General features: G+C 41.5%; 1 long non-coding RNA gene across 3 annotated transcripts in view; it reads right to left on the minus strand.

Moving 5' to 3' along the window:
* The window catches only part of LOC118088729 (uncharacterized), a 97,760-nt gene that overhangs the window by 32,827 nt on the left and 40,655 nt on the right, over nucleotides 1-24,278 (minus strand). For 2 of the 3 annotated variants that reach the window (XR_004693045.2, XR_009557865.1), the window contains exon 2: nucleotides 21,964-22,122. This is a non-coding gene — a long non-coding RNA (uncharacterized LOC118088729). Of the gene's footprint in view, nucleotides 1-14,916; nucleotides 17,438-17,505; nucleotides 22,123-24,278 lie in introns of those variants that run through there. The other variant, XR_009557866.1, reaches the window with a different exon arrangement.

Raw genomic sequence — 24,278 nt, forward strand, 5'->3', positions numbered from 1 at the left:
AAGGAGCTCAAGGTAACACATGGTGCTGTTCTTCATGCCATTCTCAACAGAGGCACCCACATTGTGGGGTGCCCTTCCTTCACAGATCCAGCCTGCACCCGTCCTGATGGGTTTCCGGCATGAGTTTAAAATGTATCTGTTCTCTCAGGTCCTTGGTTTAAGTTGATGGTGGGGCTTGCAGCCTGCCCTTGCTAACCTTATCTAGTGCTGAATATGATGCAGAATTTAAAGTGACTTGGTTTGTTTTATTGTATACTGTACTGCATGATTTATGTTGGGTTTTTATTTTATTTTTAATGATGTGAACTGCCTTAGTAGGCCTGCATAGTTCCAAAATGTGGCATACACCCATAAAGGCTGACATTATTAGGAAACTGAATTCTCCAGGCCGTGTTGCATTCTGTAGCTTTTCAGTCCTGCAGAATTGTAGCAAGCTCTCACAGCCTTGATAAGGGGGAAATAGCTCTGAATTAACACTTCAGAATTAACATTAGGGTCCGTGATTTGTCATTTTGAGGTGGGAGGAATGTGGGGTGAAAGATTGGATAGTGTGCTATATTTTAAGCAATCCTTTTTTTAAAAAAAACAAACCAGACTCATATTAAAACAAATGTCAGGCTTTGAGTAAAATGTAGGTTGATCTTTTTCATGGGCGATATGGGATACCCAGGTTTAATCCCATTAGGCCCATAAAAAAACCCTGACGGGGGAGAAAAGTCTGGCCTCGATGAGAGGCTCAATATTAGTTTACAACTTGAGTCCATCTAGAAATGTAACTGTTCAAGGGTAGGGGGAAAAGCGAACAAAGAAAGCATTTAAAGCCATCTTCTGTAGCATCATCATAGTTAGTCATGGAAAAACAGTTGAGCTATGCTCAGATTATTTTCATTTGTAAAATTTCTCTTCATGGACATATGGAAATAATAGCTAGTTGCTTTAATGGTGAGCTGTGTCTATAAATAAAAAGGGTTACAAATACAGCTTGTGGGTTTAAATGTATATAAATCAACTGCTGCCTTCACTCCTGCTTTTGACACGGATCTCTGTGTACATTCTGCTCTTGATTTTCAATAATGGGATCAGGCAATCTTCCATGAAAGCAGTGATTCTCAAAAAACAAACAAAAAACAACAACACAGATAGCCTTTTCTTTACTTTGATGGGAATATGCATGTTCCAAATGAGTTGGCGATGGGGCACAAAGCATCTGAAATTACCAATACAATTAGGAAACAAAGGGCTTTGTGGAAAATGCTCATCAAGGAGGTGGGACAAGGTGGTTTTGGTTATGGAACAGAGAAATTATATTTATGTCCCAATTACTTATACTGTGCATGGCGATACTTGTGTTACCAGGCATATAGTCAAGAAACCCGCAGGAGCTTGTAATCAGATCTCCCTATCTGCGGCATCCTGGAATTGTTCTGCAGATGTTAGATCAGATGAGAAAGTTCATTATGGTCCTGCACAAATATGTTCCTCAAGAGCTGCAGCTGCAGCCTTTGCTCTGTAAAGAATCTTCATAGGAATGTTTAAGATTTGCCTTGCTGGATCAGATCAAAGGACCATCCATTTCCAATGTTCTGCTTTCACCAGAGGCCAGGCAGATGCTTGTTGGTTGCTCCGCAGCATCTGGCGCTCACAGATATACACTGTCTCACTCCACTTGGGGCTCTTATTTGCCTCTCATTATGTGTTCATATACTTGATCTTCCTTAACTCTACTTGTATTCAAAACCTACTAAATTGGTGGTCAGTTTCACATCTTCTGGTACTGGGTTTCAAAAAGGATAATTAGGTGTTGTGTAAGGAATTGCTTCAGTTTCTTAGCCCTGCTGAGTATAATGCTAACCTCGGCTTCGTTGGATGACCCTTTGTCTATAATAGTGAGAGAGGGAAGAAAATGTCTCTGTTTCCAAACAGTTTATAAACTTTTTTGATCTTGCTGATGTCTCTCTATCACTCATCTTTTTCCACTGAACTAGAAAGCCCCAGGTGCTTTGGCCTTTTAGCAGACAGAGCCCCCCCCCCAAGGCCATGATCATTCCAGTTGACCTTATCTGTGCAAATTTTATTTGTGTTGAGAGGGGGCAACCAGAAAGCATGCTATATTCCAAATGCATTGAACCATAGATTTATATAACGGCGCAATACTTGCGCATTTTCTAGCTTTCCTAATAATCTCCAGTGATCCTGTCAGGGCAAATAATGTATTCTGTATTGTCATATCAGTACACACACCAGGGTGGTGTCCAATGTTAAAACACGTAAAACCATTAAAAATAAATAAAAATATAGTTCTTCACAGTCACAGCACACCGAGTTGCTACCGCTAGAATAGTATTTACTGGTATTTATTTATTATCAGATTGAGAGACTTGCACACTGACTTTTGATATTGTAGTATTAAGACTGTGCCTGGCTTTGATGGATCTCTGTAACCTTCCCTGTGACCTTAGTGATATAAACAGCAGTATATAAATCTTAAGAATAAACAAACAAGCCTGGACCATTAACCCAAAACTAGGATCAGAAGAGCTGAAATTGAACCCAACCTTTGTTTAACCTTGAGAAAAATTTGGAGCACACTACTGGATTGGCACCATTCCTTGAATGGTGGTAATACTAGCCTGATGAAGGAAAGTAAACACAGTAGAGTAGCCTCCAGCAACTATGAATCATATCTTTTGTGAAGAATCTTAGTGGATATTGCTCAGTGGCTCTATTTTATAGTAGTTTATTGGAGCAGTGCAGAAATGTCAATGTGGTCAATGTGGTGTAGTGGTTAAGAGTGTTAGACTCAGACCTGAGAGACCAGGGTTCAAATCACTAATCAGCCATGGTGCTCACTTGGTGACCTTAGGCCAGTCACCACCTCCCAGCCTAAAGTACTGCACAGGTTTTTGTGTGAGGATAAAATGGGGAGGGAAAACACAGGGCCAGCCCAAGACAAAATGGGCCCCGCTCCCTGCCAGGGAAGAAGTGTGTGTGGGGGGGGGAGTGAAGATCAACACCAGGAACAAGGGGATGACAATTGGGGATTCTGAACATTCAGAAAAAATATGACCTGGAACAAAGGTTTCAGCTAATCAGGGACTTTTTTTTTCATTCTTAAGGGTGCACTCCCTGCCCCCTGCTCTGGAAATATTCACAAGCGTTTAGTGCAATCGTGATCAAGCATACTCAGTCATTGCAGAAGGGTAGCATGTTTAGTTTCTACTCTTGATGATGATGATCTAATTTAGCTGAATAAAATTATTCCCCAATTTTAATAAGATTTGTCTTTAATTACAGATAGTCGCTTCTGAAAATTTCAGCTTTGCTAGAACTCTTTGACTTTGAGCCCAAGTTGCACAAGGCACTAGCAATTTTTGAATGGCCTTTAGAAAGAAAGCTTTTTTAAAATCCACCAATAAAAATATGCAAAATATAGAGGGAAAATGTCATGGACAAGAACAGTAGCTGCCTGTGCAGAAATAATTTTCCCCCTTCATTTCCAGGACAGATGATCATATCTCAGCTTAATAAACTGAGATGTTGAACAAGCCTTCTGCCCATTTATGACATGCCTGACTAAAATCGTGAAATCTACCACTAACAACAGTTTCCAATTTTATCCAAAATATGGTTACCAACTTTGGAGCAAGGAAGGGCCTTAAACCACATTTAGAACTTAGTTTGGACTTCTACACCAAATTTCTGTCCTGACAACATCACTGGTGAGGTGTGTGCCCTGGTGGGATTGGAATATCTCCTCTTGGGTTTGGTGGAGTGAGGTGAAGGGTCCTCCTGGACTAAAGATAATTTAGGGGAGGAATTGTGAGATTCAGGAGACAGGGACTATGTGAAGCATGGGGGCTGAATGCCTTATTGGGGCATGGATATCCCTAGTAGATCACCTAACTGTCTCCAGTGGTAAAGAAACCTAGTCCTCTGAGTCTTTGGAGCTCTTCTCTGACAGGACTGCGATTTGGGGACCTGGCTTCATACATGTTCATACATGGCCTGGGCATGTAGGTTATGCATATGATGGACCCTCAAACTAGGCATATGTCTGTGGGAAGCTGCTGGTCATGTGATCAACCCACCCCTCTTTCGTGATAGATTGTCCAAATGGGACTTAATCACACAGACAGCTCAGAGTAGACAATACTAAGCTAGATGGAATAATGACCTAGCTACCAGTTACAGTTTCTGATATTCCTGATGTTGGACAGTGAAGTCCTTAACATTGGATTTGAGTGGTGGTCAGCTGAGCATTATGGTTATTGACTCTGTGGCTTCTTACAGTTTCCCATACTCCTGCAATATCCTGCTTACAATATTCAAGAAAGCTGATGTAACTCCTTTCTTTCTCTCCCTCTCCCTCAAGAGTTCTAATTGATTTATGTTTTCTTCTGACTGCCCTTGGCTTTGAAGTGAACTTTCCTGAACTCTTTTGATAGAAGATACGATGTACTTCAATTTGCTGCAACTGTCTGCAAATGCTAGATCCTACTCTTACTAGAAGTAATTTATCTAACTAAAACTCATGCAGATAGCTTATGGTATTGTATTTGTGAATTATGGGAGAAATTTGTATTCCCCCCACCCACCCACCCACAACATATGGGAGATTATCCCAAGAGATGCATTAAAGTGTAAAGTGAAACAAAAGAACAAGGAAGTTGCACACGCTTGTCAAACACAACATCATCGTATACACAGAGCTGATTGCTAGTAAAATCTTGATGCTACTATTAATTTTATTTTTGGTCACATGTATTTTAAAATATGTTTTTTCCTGCCATGTTTGACTTAAAAAATCTTCTGTCATCAAAACGAAACATGTAAAACATATAGGTTTTGTGATTGAATGCTCTTAGTGCAGCCATTTTAAAACTTGGTAGCAGAAAGTATTTTGAATCACAGAGCACACTTTTCTCCGTTTAAGAATGTTCATTATCATAATTTTGTTCACATCCAAAATGGTTCCAAGCCTATTTACATTCCATTGCAACTAAGCCCCACTGAAGCCATCTGAACAAGTTAGTCAAGCTAACTAATTTAAGTACCAATACTTTAAAATAATAATAATAATAATAATAATAATAATAATAATAATAATAATAATAATCAGGCACAACGAAATTCTGCTGCTTTGGGTTTCAAGTATTAGGTTGTACATTTTTATCCATAGGTAGATCAACTGACACTATATATTATTTATCTGAGGTGGCTCATTTCTATCACTTGAGTTTATTAGTCACTAGAGTTTATTTATTTACCATTTAAAAGATTTATATACTGCCCCTCAGCAGAGCTGTGAGTAACGGGTATTCTTGTTTACTTTCTGAATAACTATTCAGTTTAGTTATAATAGGAGGGTGTTTTTTTAAAAAAAATCCTTTCCTTTTTATATGTTGTAACTTAACTTTTATAAGTTGTAACTACTATCTCCAAAAAGAACATATATTTTGGTTTTGTTAATTTGCAGGTGTACTTATCACTTACTTAGTCAAAGTTCTTAATCAAGCTGCAACCCTGATAATATAAAATCTGTGTGGTTTAATAGCTAAATTGGACAACAAAGATAATTTAATCAAATAGAAGGAAGCTGGTGTTCTAAGCAACTGCTACACTGTGTGGGGTATTTTGATACCCTGTTGTTTTTAGTTATCATAATTGTTCTCCATACTTGCCTTCTTCAAACTTGAAACATCTGGACTGTATTGGAGCTCATGTGAGCAATGTAACATCAGAAGAGGTACTCTTGTAAAATTACAGTGATTACTTCCGTGAAGAGGATGTGCTAGAAACCGGAAACCCCTTTCCACAGAGGTACTTTCTGTGATCTTTTGTGAATATATTCTCTGATGTCACACTGCTCGCGTGAGGAGACGTCTGGCACAAGTTTTTATTTGTACGTTTCTTTCGTACACATTTCTTTATGAACTCAGTATGCATATGAATGTAAGAAAGAAAGTTCTTTCCCCCCCCCCAACAAAAGGCACAATGGAATTTACTGCCACTGGATGTGGTGTTGATGGCTGACTTAGGTAACTTAATACAAATAGATTTGGACAAATTCACCAAAGATAGATCTATCAATAGTGATGCTTACTATGGGGATCCTCTACATTCTATAGAGCATCAGCAGATGGGGACTTAATGCTCTGCTTGATGGGCCAGCCCTACAACTAGGAAGAGTGAGATGGCACCCAGGCAAATGCAGGGGAGTAGAAGGGGAAGTGGCCTGAGCAGAGGTTGTTATGTGCTGGAAAACTAGGAATGTCAGAGAATTCCGGTGAAAATTAAAATGAAAATTACTAATGTTGGTTTATTATTCCATGTCCAGATTTGAAATCAATTCAGTAAACACAATTGGTTGCCTCTGAGCACCCCTAGCATCCTGCTTTTACATCCCACAGAGGACACTTTCCCACAGTGAGATCCATAACATTCCTATAGGCTTTAGTACATGAAATGTGGGGCATTGCTTTGCCCTTCACGTCAGGAAGCAAAATGTATTTGACCATGTCTGTCTGCTTGTGGCTATCCCAGAGCCATCCAGTTGACTACTTCAGAAAGTAGGACCCTGAGCTAGATCAAGGCTGTTCTTACGCTGGCCATTCAGCCCATACAGAGGAGAGTGGGCTTCCAAACCCAAAAGGCTTGTGGTACACAAGGCCTGAGACTTATATGCTTGCCCCCCACCCCCCACCCTGGCAATGATCAGTGGGAGCGTGTGTTGGAAAATCCTAACTGTATGAACAGCTCTCTCCATGTGGGTTGTCCTTTAAAAGCACCCAAAGTGGGGCTTGAACACTTGTGTACCAGAAATATCTAAACACTAATGCACACAAAACAACTTTTACATGGAGGATGCTTTGCATTTTCTTAAGGAGGTTTGTGGTGTCATGGAGAGAAATCCTTCCCCCCAAACCCCAGTTTGGCATCGCAATCCACTGCACACAAACAGTTTGCTGCATGGAGACGGTCACCACAGGGAGCAATTTAAAGTGGCCTCCAGGTGGAGGTTGCTTTCATGAGCTCAGGCCCCTAAGCTGTACAACTCAGCGCAGAATAAAAGAACACAATGGGGGAGCTGCGTTGCTGCGTCAATCAAGAGAAAGACTTTCACTGTGCTTTAGGGAGAAAATGAATCTTGTGGTTGAAATCCACACATCTGGATATCCTCAAATGAGACTTTCCCCCCACTAAAATATGTCCATAAATTTCAGGTTTCTCTGGAAATTTTGCTTTTGCCCTGGAAATTTTGCTTTTTCAGTTTGTGGTAGAATACACCAAGCTTTGATGAATACAAGCAACATGGGACACTTTTGCCATGTCCATACAGGATGCTACATTGTTGTGTTTAAACTTGAAAAATGCAGCTATTATTAATATTATGGCTCCCATTTAATATTTTAATTAATACACATGATGATGGTGATACGTAATGGGATGCTTTCTTGCACTGGCTGTAATCACCCATTACAAGTCCTGCAAATAAAGTTGTGGCCTCTTCCTTTGAATATGCTTGTCTATGGCTGCAATGCTAACTGCACATAACACGACTCATTTATTTCAGCAGGACTTGCTTCTGAGTAGACACGTGTAGGGCTGAGCTGTAAATCTCTTCCTGTGGCTGAGCAGTGATTAGAAAACTGTTTAAAAGAGAAAAGTAATCTGTCCTCATTTAATTCTGTTTCTTAGACATTTTCTAAATGTCAGGTAGTTTATCTCTCTGACCCTTGATGGGAGGGCATTCCACAGGGTGGGTGCCACTACTGAGAAGGCCCTCTGCCTTTACAAAATCAGGGTGGTTTTCGGTGACTCTCCTTTATTTCAAATTTTTGCCCATCAGTGTATGACGACACTTTCCTTATATTAATTACACTTTGCTTGAATTTTTGCCCTGGCTTTTTTAAAATCTGGAGGTAATGATGGCTAACAAAATTATCAAAATTGAGGCAAGATTTCTTACACTGAACATATTTTACATAAATAAATAATTGATACAACTTATTGCAAAATCTTCTGAAGTACAAGGAAAAGTCAGGCTATAACTCTCTCTGATTTTGTTTTCACAGATGAAATTAGCAAATAGTTATTATACCTCTAAAGTTACAAAAAAAGGGTTTGTAACAAAACCAGGGGGAAACCCAGTTGACTTCCTAATTTAGCACAGGAACCACAGCTGCTACTTATGCAGTAGGTTTTCCAGATGTCTGTCTGTTCTGTGGAATAGTGGTGTAATTTCAGGAAGGAAGGGATACAATTATGCTATCAGATGATGTTGTCAAACACTCCACATTTCACTGCACTGATGTAGATTGAGGCTGTACTGCAAGTCTTTAGATAATGCATTATATACCAAGTCACAGTCTGCCTGCCTTCATTAACATTGTGTATCTTATTTTAAAAGCAAGGGCATATTCTCTCAAATCATTCCCATATCTGAATACACACACACACACACACACACACACACACACACACACACACACACACACACGAATGCCAACATTCTGTTTCGGAGTCTTCTCTCACTGCATGTTCGAGGGCGGAACCAGATGTAGTGTTAATACAGTGCTGCCAATGAAAAGTCAGCCCGTGCTCACCTCCTCTCTCCCATTAGGCAAGGTTACTTATGTTGTTCCTCTGCCCCTGACAATGATGTGGTTATGAAGTCCAGAAATGCAAAATGTGAATGGAGACCCCACCCCACCCATGAGGCAAGGTAAGGTGACCGTCTCAGGTGGCAGGATTCACAGGGGCAGCAGATACGGCCTCCAGGGAATGTTTTTGTCAGGGTGGCAGCGACAGCTGTGGTGTGCTCCTTGAAGGCCAGAGCTGCTGCCTCCTCAGCATCCCTCCCAATGTCATCTCTACAGCAGCCTCTTGGTGAATAGGAGCTGCTGGTCCCCTCCCCTTTGTTCCCAATGCAGATATTAATTCTCCCCTTGTTTCTGATGTAGATCTCCACTCACCCCTTCCTCACTCACCCTGGCACAGAGGAGAAGTGCCATTTTGTGGTCTGCCGCAGGTGGCGGAACGCTGGCCCTGGATAAGAACGTAAGAAAGAGCGCTGCTGCATCGCACAAAAGGCCCATTTAATCCAGCATCCTGTTCTCACCTACCTGATGGATAAATCTATTTCTAACCCATCTGAGTTTCATCACACCTTTTTTAATAATTCTGTTCCACTTCAGCATTAATCTATGCTTAAACAAAATTCCTCTCAAGATATGATGTATTTCAACGCTTAGTTCCCTCCTTAAAATATGTATTTAAACTGTTACTTTTCACCTGAAATACATTTTTGAATGTGGGCATCAATACATTTAGACCACTAAGAACTGTGCCACAGCATCTGGAGATGTGTTAAATTTGGTGTCTATCTAAATTCCCATGGACTGCTAGAAGAGTCCCATGGACTGCTAGAAGATCAAACCTATCCATTCTTAAGGAAATCAGCCCTGAGTGCTCCCTGGAAGGACAGATCGTGAAGCTGAGGCTCCAATACTTTGGCCACCTCATGAGAAGAGAAGAATCCTTGGAAAAGACCCTGATGTTGGGAAAGATTGAGGGCACTAGGAGAAGGGGACGACAGAGGACAAGATGGTTGGACAGTGTTCTCGAAGCTACGAACATGAGTTTGACCAAACTGCGGGAGGCAGTGGAAGACATGAGTGCCTGGCGTGCTGTGGTCCATGGGGTCACGAAGAGTCGGACATGACTAAACGACTAAACAACAACATCTAAATTCCAATCCGTGTGGGAATTCCGTAAGGGAATTCAGAAAGATCAAATTTCTCAAGTATCTGCAGTTGCAGAAAACCTAGCCAGATGGGTGGTGGGGTAATACTACTACTACTACTACTACTAATAATAATAATAATCATAATACCGGTAATAATTTCATGCAGAAGAGCTCAGGTTCAATCCCAAGCATTCCTAGGTTTGTTGGTGCGTTTTTTAAGGGTCAAGTGGCAGTGAATAGCAAAGGCCCCAGTCTGAGACCACAACACTGAGTTAGCTAGGCAAAGGGTCTTGGAACAAAAATAACTTTACTAGGGATGAGAAGAACTCAAATGGAACTTGTGCTTTTGGCAGCAACCCCAACTTCAGCACTGAGACCCCTCCAGCCAAGGTTTGTTTCCAAAGTTAGTTTCCTGTCTTTCTGTTCTCATAAGTATGCTTCGCTTTCATATCCCTGAGACTCAAGGGAGCATCCATGCCGCTCTTACAGTGTAATGTGAGAAAGGAATGGAGGGTACTTCTTCTTTTTTATGTTTTTGAGTCACAGTCCTGTGTTTGAAAATATGCACAGTTAATCTTCCACACAGCAGCTGTTTCTATAGGATAATGCAACAACGCATGGTATGTAGCACGGATAGGAATGTTTTCCCCACCCCCAAGAAAATCCTTAAGGTCAGACTTTTTAAGTTGATGAAAACCAACAAATTGAGGTCAAAAACTGCCTTTCTGAGCCTCATTTAATTGCCACAGAGTACTGGAGCATACAGGAAAAGCTTATGCAACAGGCAGAGATTTTAGCAATGCAGAAATTCAACAGACTGAATGGAGATTGTTATGGCAGATTGAGCCCTGGCTGTCCTTTCTGTTGTCAGACTATATATTATTTTAGTAGAGAAATAGGCCATGGTTGAATGATTTGATTAACTCCTACTCAAATCCCCCACATACATATCTGCACTATTTAACAACGGCTTCTTCTTACGCATCCGAACCATTTTAGTGATTGTGGCAGTAATACAGAGTGGGCTTTTTCAAAGCCCATGATGTTCAAAATCAAGAGGGCAAGTGCTGCTAAAAGTACTTTCAAGAACTTGGTCTATCCTTGGATCTGATCGTCTTTCCATATTTATTAGATTAAACCCTAGCCTGTCCTTGCCAATTAATGACAGTATCATTAAATTCTGTGGAGAATGAAAAGTGCAAATAATTTTGGCAACTGAGATTTTATTCAAACATTTGATCTGTGATGAGTTTGATGCCTAAAATGCCCTTGCACAGACAGGTCTTCCACTAGAGCTCCCCTCACACATTAGTCATCTGAAGTGGGCATTATTCAAGAGCCAGGGAACAGGAATCCACTCCCAGCACCAGACACACAGCCTAACCCTGCTAGATGGCTCTGACTTTCCCCAGTTGTTGAGGGGAGAGAATGCTGTTGCGTCCATGCCCCACTTCCAGGCTTCCTGAAAAGCATTTTGTTGGACCTTTGGTTTACATTTAAAAAGCTATTTTTATGCTCTTATGTTGACATCCATCTGTACACAAAAGAAGCCTGTGCATGACCTGAATACATTTTTGGATATGTTACAGCAAATGCCTGGAATGTGGTGAAAGTGATTGATTACTAGCAGTCTTGGTTTTTTTTCAAAGAGTGAGAAAATGCATTTCAACGTGAATGTCATCATTCACCAAATTTTATATGGTCACGGAGCCTCATCCAGTGTTTCCCAAATTGGGGTCCCCAGCTGTTGTTGGACTACAACTCTCATCATCCCTAGCTAGCAGGGATCATGGGAGCTGTAGTCCAACAACAGCTGGGGACCCAAGTTTGAGAAACACTGGCCTAGTTCCTCTTACTACAGAAGTAGTTCATCAAGCATGACAAATTTAAAGGTAAAGGGACCCCTGACCATTAGGTCCAGTCGTGACCGACTCTGGGGTTGCGGTGCTCATCTCACTCTATTGGCTGAGGGAGCCAGTGTACAGCTTCCAGGTCATGTGGCCAGCATCACAAAGCCGCTTCTGGCGAACCAGAGCAGCACACAGAAACGCCGTTTACCTTCCCGCCAGAGCGGTACCTATTTATCTACTTGCACTTTGACATGCTTTTGAACTGCTAGGTTGGCTGGAGTAGGGACCAAGCAACAGGAGCTCACCCCGTCGCCGGGATTCAAACCGCCGACCTTCTGATCAGCAAGCTCTAGGCTCTGTGGTTTAAACCACAGCACCACCTGGGTCCCACATGACAAATTTAGGCTACCATTAAAAGGTAGAAAATTATCAGCAGTTTAGTTACTGCTGTAGTATTATTATTTTCTCAGGCCTTCAGTATTCTATGCCTGGCTGCTTAGATGCTCCCAAATCCACAACCCCTTCTCAGACCACACCCATCACCAGCCCTGCTCTGCATCCCCCTTGAGTGCTTTTGCCTGGCTATAATGAATCCTCTTGCTTGCCTAGGTGGAGGATGAAGAGATGTATGTAGCAATTGCTGAGTTTTGTGTGGCTCCAATGCAGCCTACTGTTCACAAAGGCAAGAATAGCATCTGTTGTTCCTCTCACTTTTTGCATCTGGCACCACCCACCACTGGCATGCGGCCCTTGAAAGTTTGTCTATATGGCTGTAACATATATTAATCTTCAGCAGAGTAACTCTTTTGACTTTAAAGAGAACTTGCAAATTGCAGTGATGACTATTTCTGGTGAATATAATATTTTCATGCGTGAGAGAGAGAGTAAGTTAAAAACGTATCACTTTTACATAGCAATTTTGGTTTGCTCTTCTAAAAAAAAAATCAACCACTGAATTGTCTAGGGCAAAATGCAAATTAATCTTGCACGATATCCACCCTGTCTCTGATCCACATGCACTTCTCTGCTTTAGCTTAATTAAATAGATCTGTAAATGTAAATCAGAGATATCAACTGCACAGAGAAATGGTGAGAAAAGGCCAGATGTGGCATACATAAATATCAGAATTGATGGGTACATATATCAATAGCTGCATAGGTTTCTGGGCTAGTGGACTTCCCGTTCATATGTTCTAATAGTTCCTAAATGTGCACACATTTTTGCATTTTTCAGCCATGAGATGGCTTTCCATTTTATTATACACACATGCACCACATCAGTGGTCCATGTAGCTATCAGAATTATACTTCTTCATTCTGCTCTCTGATCACTGCTTACAGATTTCTTCATTCTTCGAATAATATCTTAAGTTAGCCTATGGCAAATTTCTGTTCTATCTGCAGGTTCCATCCATTTTGCCTTCTAGACACTGGAAGCTGCAATCCTGAAAACAGCGGGCTTTGCTTCTGAGCAAATATGCTTAGAATCATGGTTGCAATTCTACATCCACTTACCTTGAAGTAAATCCCACTGGACTCAATGAGACTTCCATGCAGACTCGTATAAGATTCCACTCTGAGCCTACTAGAGCTAAAATCCTGGAGTATGGATGCAGAAAGAGACACATAGCTCATATGCAACTATTGTCTATATTGTCGGGGGGGGGGATAAAAAAAAAATTCCTTCCAGTAGCACCTTAGAGACCAACTAAGTTTGTCATAGGTATGAGTTTTCATGTGCATGCACACTTCTTCAGATGTCTATATTGTGTAAGGCCTAGTAATATCTAAGCCTGAATATCCAACTTTTTTCAAGGAGGTGATTGATTGAGAAAACTAAGTATTCTAACAATATTTTTACCCCTTCCACCAAAATACAATCTGCCTACAATTATTTTTCTCAGCCACTGCTACTCTATCACCTGCTGCACATGTCCCGTTTTCTTTTCAGCTAAAAAGAATAATCCAATAATGTGGTTTAAAAAAAGGTGATATGGCTTACTGAAAAATGACACAAACTCAAAAGTCATATAACCTGGTGCGGGGGAACCATGGTGTGGGGAAACTAGTGATCAAAACAAATGAATCACGCAATGTAAGAAATCTTATTTTTAAGGTTTTTAAGTAGCAATAAACCTAACAGCACAAAGTCCACTCAGAGGTAAGTCCCATAGAATTAAAAAAGACTTAGTCCCATGTAAGTGGCTATAGGATTGCAGTTTCAGGTTATCGTTTAGTAGTCTCTGAAGTGAGCGTTATGGAGAAGCTTGTTTATACTTTAGATATGCAATGCTCTTTGAAGATTATGTTCTTCTGTCTCAGTTCAAATTACTGCTGTTGCTTCTACACAGACTTGCACATATTAAGGGTAGTGTTCCAGCAGAAAAACAAGGGATTCCATCCCATAATATCTGCTGATGCTTATAAAGTTCATGCACAGCAAGTGAATCAACTGAACTATTTTTTTAATAACAGTGGAAATACTTAGTGTAATTGTTTTTTTTAATTATTTTTTAGCAAACTTAATGGATGGAGGGATATTTTACAGTTTTAAGATGGAAGTTTCAAATGAATTCCATTTTAGGATTTTATGTAATTTTCTATTAACCTGGCTAATCCTCAAAAATTCAAACAATTAGTCTTTGTATCATTGGTTAAATTTTTTGGAAAATTTGTGTCGTCCTCCCCCATACACACGCAACTAAGAAACAACAGCACAATCAATATAAAGTTAAGCCCTCTTTAGTTCCATTGATTTCAATGGGAAACAAGTGCTTGAATTCCATCGATTGAAATCAATAGGATTTCAGCTGCACAACTCTGACCATATCTAAAAACATAGGAAAAACATCAGGTGTGCAATAATTCTACATACTTTGATTCTAAAGCTTTGTAAGCTGCTGGCTGCCTGCTGGCTTACCAAACAATTCACTCTCTTTTGTTTGTGTTGCACAAAGTCGCTGCTCTCCTAGTAATGTGAACTTCCTTCTGTTCACATCTGGAAATCTTTGATCCATTAACAAAGCTAAACAAAAGAGCTTTGCCGCTGCAGCAGTGAATAAATGCTGAAGGACTGGTGACAATCACACCATGATTCATTACAGTCTTGGGACACTAAATAAAAGCATTCTTAATGCACATTAAAAATGAACTGCTGATAATAATAATAATAAAAGCATTTGAGACCGGTGGGTTGAATCCACTGAAGTCACTGCTTAAGCAGAATAAGTTCCACTTAGGCAATGAGACTTCCCCTCCCTCTCCTGCCATGTGTGCATTCCCCATACCCACCCACCCCCACAAACCCTATATCCCATGCATATAGAGTACATACTTTGCATTTAGAAGGGTTGTTTTTCAATTCCTGGCATCTTGTAAGACCTAACCAAGTAGTCCCCCCCCCCCAAAAAAAATTAAATTCATTGAGGGAGACTGGAGGAATGCTGTCCACATTGTCATTGCTGTGCCCACCGCCATCCACATCTTCAGCACAGAGCCTGTGGTAATTGCATAGAGTAGTAGTAGTAGTAGTAGTAGTAGTTTAGTCATTTAGTCGTGTCCGACTCTTCGTGATCCCATGGACCAGAGCACTCCAGGCACTCCTGTCTTCCACTGCCTCCCACAGCTTGGTCAAACTCATGTTCGTAGCTTCGAGAACACTGTCCAACCATCTCGTCCTCTGTCACCCCCTTCTCCTTGTGCCCTCAATCTTTCCCAACATCAGAGTCTTTTCCAGGGAGTCTTCTCTTCTCATGAGGTGGCCAAAGTATTGGAGCCTCAGCTTCAGGATCTGTCCTTCCAGTGAGCACTCAGGGCTGATTTCCTTAAGAATGGATAGGTTTGGTCTTATTGTGCATAGGGTAAGCCTTGCACAATAGATCAGGGGGTCTAAATCAAGTGAGGAGCTTGTGTAAGTGCTGTAGGCTCCCTACTGCACCTGTTTGTTATCCCACAAAGTGTGCCAGGGATGAGCATTGTGAAATGATGGGAGAAGCAGCCGCCAATGCACCCCCACCCTCCCTAATCACAAGGGAAACTCAGAGAAGCATCAATGTCATGCTTTCCAGTAGCCCAAGGGAACAATCTCCCACACTCCGTCTGTGTGATGTTTTGTGGGTTCTCGAGAGCAAATCTGGCGAAACACAGAGTGGGCCGGGGGGGGGGGGGAGAGTCACATTGCACAAGCAGGACCACTTGCACTGACTCCCACTAGCACACCTCCTTAGTAGAACTTGGTCCTAATGTGCATGGGAATCCAGAGATGGGCATGGTGACATGATGGAACAAGAGAACATTCAGTGGACCTACACTCTCCGTAATCACGAGGGAAACTAGTGCCTGAGCAGGGATTTTGTTTAAAAAGTGGTGCTAGTGATCCATAGAGCCACCACCAGTCAGTCAGAGGAGACAATACTGACCTGGTATGAGGCCTCTTCCACTTCTTTGCTTCCAACCTATAGCCCTCTTTGTCTTCTCATTAACTGCCCTGGGCTCCTTTGAGAGGAAGAGCATTGTATTCCACAAGGAATTATGTGCACAACCTGAGATGGCTACTCCACTGAGGTTGAGGTGGGAGGGGGGGGAGTCACTACGAACTGGGGGGGGGATATGTAATACGTAAACACTGTTCCTCAGCGGAGGATGGTATGAGTTAGACTATGTATAGTATGTATGAATGAATAAGGGGAAATCACAGGCAATTCATGAATTTATTCCCCACCTTTCTACAATGGTACACGGGATGAAATAAGATGAAAAGTACTAGCTAAAAGCAAGACGAAATGTAATCTAAAAACAAAATTGAACCGACAAGCAAAATCAACGGCAGTTAAAAATAGACATGCGGCAGTTTTAAAAGCAGATCACACAACAGACGATTGGGAGCCATGGGAATGCGTTACCCTAAGCTTACAAAACGTCTTAGACCACAATGCTGTGGAGCAATAGACACTAATAGTGCAATCGAATCTACAATGGCTTCCAGGTAAGCTCCATGGAACTTCTTGGCTCTTACTTCTAAGTAAAGTCATGCAGGATTAGCTGTGCAAGTCATAGCTTTATCAAATCATTGAATGAACACATGAAGAGATATCCAACAAAATAGCTGTACTAGCGCAAAGATTAGCACTAGGGCAGCGGGACTTTCCCCCATCCCACCTACATCTTGCACTGCGACCCCAATCTCCAGCAGAGGGCAGGGGCAACCCCCAGAAACGATGGAGGAAGCAAGTGGGAGGAGGAATGGGGAAGACCAGTTCATTGAACAAGGAGAAGTCCTTGCACTGGTAGAACCAGGGTCTACCTTGAATACAACTCAGGATGTAATAAAGGCTGTTTCATAATGCAACACTAAATTAACTTTGAATTAGATTTGTAGCCTCCATTTTGGATTATCTAGATCAGTGTTTCCCAACCTTGTGCCTCCAGCTGTTTTTGGACTACAATTCCCATCATTCCTGACCACTGGTCTTGCTAGCTAGGGATGATGGGAATTGTAGTCTCAAAACATCTGGAGGCACAAGGTTGGGAAACACTGATCTAGATAAATTGTCTCCCTCTGGCTCAGTTCTCTGCCTTGCAGAAAGGCAGTCATGTGACATGCAGGATCAAATCTTTGATGTTTTCTTTCTGGCAGTGCAAAATGGAAATGTGGATATGATTTAGCCTTTCTTCCATGTTGGGGAGCACCATTTGCACATGTGCAAGACAGAGAGACAGAGCCAATCGGAGAATGACAAGAGCAGTCACTAATCCACCCTTGGAAAATAGCATTTGATGAAGGCTGAAACTGGGGAGAGAGCAGAGGCACTGAACATGACCAAGTATTTCAGAGTGCTACCTATGTAAGTAGCTATGGTCCATGGGGTCACGAAGAGTCGGACACGACTAAACGACTAAACAACACACCTATGTAAGTGACTAGTAGGCCTCTTGACATTAACCTATCTTCCTAAAATTTTCATCTGTCTCCAGCCTACCCATGGAGCTTATAGATGTAAGCTTTTCCAAATAAGATTTCCATATAAAATATCTAAGTCCATTTGAGATATAGCCTGCACAATTTGAAGTTGCCAGATTGGGAATAAAAGAGTCAGCAACATATCATTTTTCCACAGGCCCACTCAGAACATCTGTCTGGCTTTCCTCATACATCATTGTTGTCATCATCTTCATGATGTGTTAAGATCAGCAAGAAGCAGCTCTCCTGATAGTTCCACTGCCCTCAAAAGGTTGGGGTGGTGGAGAGGGAAATTCTCTGCGGCAGCACCTAAGTAGTGAGATTCCCTTCCCACAGAGTTGTGTTTGGCATATCCACTATACATACAGCTTTTGGTGAATGCTGAAGATTCCTTTGTCACTTGAGATTTGTGTTTTTAAGATCCACCCTATTCTTGTGGCTACAATTTGTTTTAAATATTCTAAATTGTCGTTTAAACTGTGGTGAAGGGCAGGTAAGAAACTAAATAAATTATCTTCATCTGCACATCAAGGAATAATAAGGCACATGAATCATTGTTCCTCATTGAACAATGATTCAGGTGGCTTATTATTCCTCAGTTTCCCTGTTCCAAACTGGGTGCATTTCTGAGCCTCTTAAGAGGAATTGGATATGCTTCCTGAAACGCTTTCAAAAGTCTTCTGAGATTCGTGTGTGTGTGTGTGTGTGTAGATGGGCATAATTGAAGAGGCAAGCAATATCATGAAAGACAGCAACCACACACACACACACACACACACACACACACACAAAACACGCAAGAGCAATGCTGTAATCCTGGCTCCTAGGCAACCCACCACTAGCAAATCTGGGTTGACGGATTTGTTTTGACTGCAGAACCACACGGACAAATGGAACAGACAGATGGTATGATGCACATTCATGATGCATACCCTTGTATCACAGTCTAGTCCATAGTGTGTATGTTTAAAAAAAAAACCAGCCATAAATGGAGCCAGAGCTTAAATCTCAGCAGTCTGAAGGGGCCTTAATGCTACCCTAATCAGGGTGGGGGCAGGGGCTCTCTTTTTATTTGAAAGAATTCACAGAGGAAGGATCTGTGCAAAAATGCCGACTCCCTTCGCCTCCTCCAGTAGTTCTCTTTTGTAAAGGTGGAGTGTAGAGCCTTTAACAAACTCACCAGCAAATAAAATATGAGACAACTGAAGAAGGCCAATGTTAGCATTCACACCCAGCCTGGATTATGTGTAGACATGGCAATAAGTGAAGGGGGGGGATATAAACAGCAACAAAACTTTTACTAGAGATATTCAGCTCAGTCATTGCTTAAGCAACGGACAAGGCACAAATACTGTGGCTGTTTTGTCTCTCCTCACTGCAGGGGAAAGAAAACCCACCCCCTCTTCTTTCCAAACTTCTTTTATCTGGAAGCCTGGTTGACTAAACAGAGAGAAAGCAATTGCTTGTCAGCGAATGTGGTAAGCATTGTTCAACATAAAAGCAGCTATTTATCCTCTAGTGTAGAAACAGCCGACATACGAAGGGGGCAAACAAATCACCAACTCCCCACCCCCCACCCCTCTGCTTGAGCGAATATGTTTTTTTCTCTTTGTTGCACTTTTTTTTGTAAAAGATTCTTCATGATCTGCTAAAACGTACAAGCACGGAACAGTTAGCGAGACGTTGCATCGTGGTCCGCTACCATGCTGAATTTTGCTGCTCATTTTGGACAAGGAAGATGTGGTGTTATGGCTAAGGGTGGGAGCTGTGAGACAGAACCCCCGCCATCCCATGGGTTCAAATCTCTCCTTGGCCATGAATGCACTAGGAGGCGGCCTTAGGAAATTTACAACATGGGAATACAGTACTAACTGCTGCAAAGCCAGGTTAGCCAGCATGAGGCATGCCCATGAATCTGCCTCATCTCATGAATGCTGCATCTGTGGATGGATGCAGATGTGCATATTCAAGACTCAACCCTAAAATCTCTGTGTGTGTGTTGCCATGTGCACTAAGTCCACAACTTTACCTGTGTTGAGCACAGGGGTTGAGTCTGTAGGGGTTGCTTTTGTAATTCATGTTTGCTTGAATGTGAATAGAATACCTCGCACATTGTTGGACTCCTGCTTTATCAGGGTTGCTCTGCACAGAGGATTATATTCATGTTTGAGGAAACAGGAGTAAAAGCCCACTTGATATGAGAACAGTCAGGGAATGAACATGTCGGGTGCCATAAATACAGGTATTCCCCCCCCCCTTTATTCAGGCTTTTTTGACCCTTAATTTGAAGACCTCTTTTAGTTGGGCAGGAGCTGTCAAGTTATGTTTTTAGGTTTTTACTTGGTTGTTTTTAATTGCTTTCAATGTTAAGTCGCTTTGGGTCACTCTGTGAGAAAAGGGACTAATAAATACTGATATTGATATTGATAATGCACATGCATGCTATACTATACTGTTCCATTCTGTTTTGGTTGAAATGGTTTTACTGGTTTTTGCTGGTTGTTTTTATACTACAATTATATATTAAGGGTATTTATAGATTATATATACTGGGAGATTATGATGAAAGGTGGCTCAGAAATCTTATAAACAAATAAATAAATAAATAAATAACAATAATTGCATGTGGGGAACACTGGGAGGGGCACAGCAAAGAGCTTTTTGGGTGGGGCAAGCTTTGCCCTACATGTCAGGAGTCTGATACAGAAATATCAATATATTTCCCATTAATGCTGCAACCCTGAATATACAGTGGTACCTCTGCTTACAAACTTAATTCATTCTGGAGGCCTGTTCTTAACCTGAAACCATTCTTAACCTGAAGAACCACTTTAGCTAATAGGGCCTCCCGCTGCTGCCACGCCGCTGGCACACGATTTCTGTTCTCATTCTGAGGTAAAGTTCTTATCCCAAGGTACTACTTCCGGGTTAGCGGAGTCTGAAACCCGAAGTGTTTGTAACCTGAGGTACCACTGTATTCCTCTTGGAGAAGTCCTGTTGATCTTGATGGAATTTACTTTAAAGTACACAGACTTGGGATTTCGGCTTTATATAATTTCCAGTTTATGACGCAGTTACAATTTGTATGTAAAAAAAAAATGTTTTTCCTTCAAGTAACCTCAGTGGTTTTCCCCCTCCCCCAAAAAGGGAATGCAGGTGTTTGTTAACCACCACAGAGACACCCCATAGTGCCACCAAGAAATGCTAAGGGTTGTGCATGGGCACCTTGTATGTAAGCAGCCTGTCACATGCCATTGAAAAGTAGCTCAGTGAACTTTAAGATGGTGACAGCATTGGGGGGCAAGCCTCTGCTTCTCATTGCTTCTCACAGGTTATCTCAGTAGTACTTGGGTGGAGTGGGGGGCGGGATAGTATAGGGTTGCAATCTGTGGCCGTGCATGGGGAGCAGTGTAGCCAGAGGAACAGATGAGATGAGAAGGAAATAAACCAGGCAGGTCAAAAGATCCTGAAGTTTTATTTAGATAGGCACAAATTATTTGTGCTTCTCAGTAGTTTTCCGTTCCTGAGCTAGCTGTCCAAGGAAGCCTAAATCTTTAATTTGCCTGCCTCTAACAGCTGCTTCTGATGACACCACAAAAAGATAAATTATAGCTTCCAGGCCTTCATTTCATTCCTTTCACCTATAATTCTCGAGCTCCAGACTGCCTGTCTGACCACTCAGTGAGGCTTTTTGAAATGAGTAGATCCCTTCCTCCCTTTTGATGGAATAAGATGGGATGCAGAGGAAGCTTCCTAAATATGCTTTGTATATATGCATAAAAGGTAGACAGCCTCAGAGACTTTTGATCACACAAAGCACAACCTGTTGGGAATATAAAATGGCATAAAGCAGCCTTCTCAAGGCTACAACTATTACCATCCCTGATTGTTGACCATGCCGGCTGTGGGTTAATTGGACCTGTGGCTCAAAACATCTGTAGTGCAACAGGTTGGAGAAGGGTGGCTCCCTATTAGAATAAGCAATGTACCAAAGATACATAGTTCTTGTACCAGGCTACCTTCAGCTGCTCAGCTATGTAGTGCTCATGCTGGGTTTTGAGATGGCTGAAGAGAGGTAAGATGAAATATGTGTAACTAGAGACTGTAAACACATTGAAGAACATGGTTAGCCTGCTTGTTTTCAATCTCTGTTGCTAATGCGACATTTATTGCTCTTTATTGTGAGGCTTTTAAACTTTGTTTTGGTGGCTTTTATTCTAAGTCCCTTTGAGGGTGTTTAAAAACCAAACAGCTACTCCTGTATGCCCAAACAAACGGATCTCTGCAGCACCAAGGACTAGAAATGCCATTGTAAAAACAAAATCCTGAAATTGCAATATCAAATTCAGCATTAAAAAAAAACTGAATACAGTTAGCACTGGATACAGTTCACAGAAACAACTTACTTGCGCCTTTTTCTAAGAATGTAATGGCAGAACAGGCCATTGCATTGCACCTTGAAGGCCTGATAACATGCCTCATCGGCTTCTTGTGAGCAGACACAGAAGATGTTGGACCAACCGCCTTGAGCCAACTTTGTCACTCATCTGCCTCTTCCAATTCATCTGGGAAAAGAAAGAAAATGTAATTAATACACATCTCTCTGTGTATTAACAGAAGCAGCATGGATAAAGGAACATCATGAAATAGTTGTTATTTTTATGCTCTACCCTTTATTTTGGAGCACAGGGTGGCTTCACATAATTTATTGCCAAAACAGCTATATACAGTAAAACATAAAACATAAATATAAATTACTCCGCTATAATAAAATACAGCAGAGCAGCAGTATAGTTAACTAAGGGACTACATCCCAGCACAAAATAATTAAGAACCAAACAACAGTGCAAACAAAACAAGTCTTCAAATTGCATTTAAATATATTGACAGTGGGGGCAAACTGAACAGTGTGGTAAACATGGTAGGTTTGTGTAAACATAGTTTGAGGCAGTGTGTGTGTGTGTGTGTGTGTGTGTGTGTGTGTGTGAGAGAGAGAGAGAGAGAGAGAGAGAGAGAGAGAGAGAGAGAGAGAGAGAGAGAGATGAGGAAGATGAGGATGATGATGCTCTGCATGTGACAGACTTAACTGTTCAGGGGTCCTTTTTTAAGAAACTTCATTCCCCGCCCCACGCCCCCCCCCCCCCAAAAAAAACCTCAACACTTTTTACAGGCACTCCTGAAGCATCAAGCATTTGCAAATTGCAGGTCCGGCAGCTAAGCCACATTTTCTTTGTTCTGAATTTCGAACATTCTATCACACTCAAGTTGACAGAACTCCTGGTGAGGCCATTCAGAGCAGAGCAGGCTTGATTCCCAAGATGTTTGGTAGTTATATATTTTGTGCACCACTGTATTTTGTACATCACCTTAAGATATGTACATGGAAATTAATTCATCATCTCACCATAGTAAGGAAGACTGCTAGCAGATGGATGAGAAAGTCATTGTGGGGATGCCCAACCCCAGCTTAATTCTTGGGACATCTTACAGCAAGAATAGCCAATGTGGTGCCCTCCAGATGTGGCAGGAGAGGAGCTGCATTTCACAACATCTGGAGGACACCACAGAAGTGCTTGCTTGAACATGCAACCTCTGTATCTGTCTCTTTCCTATGTATTTATTTAGTTTGGATGATTTATATTCTGCTGTTTGAACAAACCACAGGGCGATTTACAACAAAGTCAAATTAGATAAAAAGAATCTATAAACTCCATAAATAACACAGCCCTTAAGATACAAAACACAACTCACTAAAGGAGCACTTTACTAAAAAACCAACAGCAGCAATGAATTCATTTATCTAAACAAGTCTCTTCTCCTCCAAGTGCTTGCCCAAAAAGATATATCTTATCCAGCCACGCAAAACTACAAAGTGATGGGACCAGATGCACCTCAGCAGGGAGAAAGATCTACATGTGAGGAGTCTCTATTGAAAAGGCTGTTCCCCCTGGTTCCAGCACTACATTCTTTGTCCTGAATAGGGACTACCCAGTGGGCCTGAACTTAAGAGCACAGGCAAGTTGATGTGAAAGAAGGCATCTTTGCAGATATTTGGGTCCTGGACCATTTAAACATCAGAGCAAGTACCATTTAAACATCAGAGCAAGTACCTTGAATTGGACAATCACAACTAGTATATGTGTATAAGGTCGTCTTCAAGAGCAGCCAAACATACAGCACATTGCAGTAGTCCAGCTTGAAGGTCATAAGAGGGTGAGTACCAAAATAGCCAGGCTATCCTTATCTAGAAATGGCCAAAGGTTGGCATAGGCACTTCCAGCCTACAAGGTCACTTGGACCTCTGAACTGCACACCTGCTCCTTCAAGGAGAGATCAACCCCATTAAGAGCTGGTAATATTTATTTACTTACTTACTTACTTACTTACTTACTTACTTACTTACTTACTTATACAACAAAAAAATTATACGCTGAGGTTGTAAACGAACCTCAAAGTGGTTTACCAAAAAACTAATGAAACAGTAACATTTCCACTAAAAAGAAAAAAACCAATAACCCACAGTTGTAATTTAAAACATTCAGAAGGTTAAGAATATAGTAAGATAGTCTGCCTGATATCAATAGGTAGGGAGGTCCAAAGTGTTGGTGATCATCACACCAAATGACCGAGTTCTTACAGATGCATTGCTGGTATTATGTGACATGTGTAAAAGTGCCAGTTCCACCAACTAGACAGTTGGCACATTTGGGGTAAGGTGACC

The sequence above is a fragment of the Zootoca vivipara genome, chromosome 7 (genome assembly GCF_963506605.1).
Source record: "Zootoca vivipara chromosome 7, rZooViv1.1, whole genome shotgun sequence".
NCBI classification, from domain to species: domain Eukaryota; kingdom Metazoa; phylum Chordata; class Lepidosauria; order Squamata; family Lacertidae; genus Zootoca; species Zootoca vivipara.